The following is an 821-nucleotide window of genomic DNA, read 5'->3' as shown; positions in this document are numbered from 1 at the left end:
GAATGTTCCTTACATTGGGGGTCAGTGGGAAGAATGCTCCTTACATTGGAGGTCAGTGGGAAGAATGTTCCTTACATTGGGGGTCAGTGGGAAGAATGCTCCTTACATTGGAGGTCAGTGGGAAGAATGTTCCTTACATTGGGGGTCAGTGGGAAGAATGCTCCTTACATTGGAGGTCAGTGGGAAGAATGTTCCTTACATTGGGGGTCAGTGGGAAGAATGCTCCTTACATTGGAGGTCAGTGGGAAGAATGTTCCTTACATTGGGGGTCAGTGGGAAGAATGCTCCTTACATTGGGGGTCAGTGGGGAGAATGCTCCTTACATTGGGGGTCAGTGTGAAGAACACTCCTTACATTGGGGGTCAGTGGGGGGAATGCTCCTTACATTGGGGGTCAGTGGGAAGAATGCTCCTTACATACCTTCTTGGCTGTATTTCTGTCCTTTTTACCAAAAACTCCGGTATATACTGTATTGGTAAAATGAAATGCATAGGTAGGTAATAGGTATATGAATAGGTCAGTAATATATGTGAATGCCCTTCCCCTAAATAACCATATAAGAGTCCTGTGACACTCCTGACCGATATATAACCCGATGTTTCATGGCTGGGCGCCGTAGTGACTGCGGATGGCGTCGCATGTAACAGAGCATTCCTAAGGGAAGTTACCAGCACACCGATCTCCTCCTTATCTTTCCATCTTTATTGACCTTGGCCAATCTTGGCATTGCAATGAAATGCTGACAATAAAACGTTCAGAGAAACAAAATACATTTATTGTCCTTCAAGATACACAGAACCCTGAAAATCATGTTATCATTT

This window comes from Nanorana parkeri, unplaced genomic scaffold (assembly GCF_000935625.1).
Source record: "Nanorana parkeri isolate BGI_ZX_2015 unplaced genomic scaffold, ASM93562v1 scaffold3483, whole genome shotgun sequence".
NCBI classification, from domain to species: Eukaryota; Metazoa; Chordata; class Amphibia; order Anura; family Dicroglossidae; genus Nanorana; species Nanorana parkeri.
The sequence above is the reverse complement of the archived record's forward strand: the minus strand, read 5'-3'. Positions refer to the sequence as shown.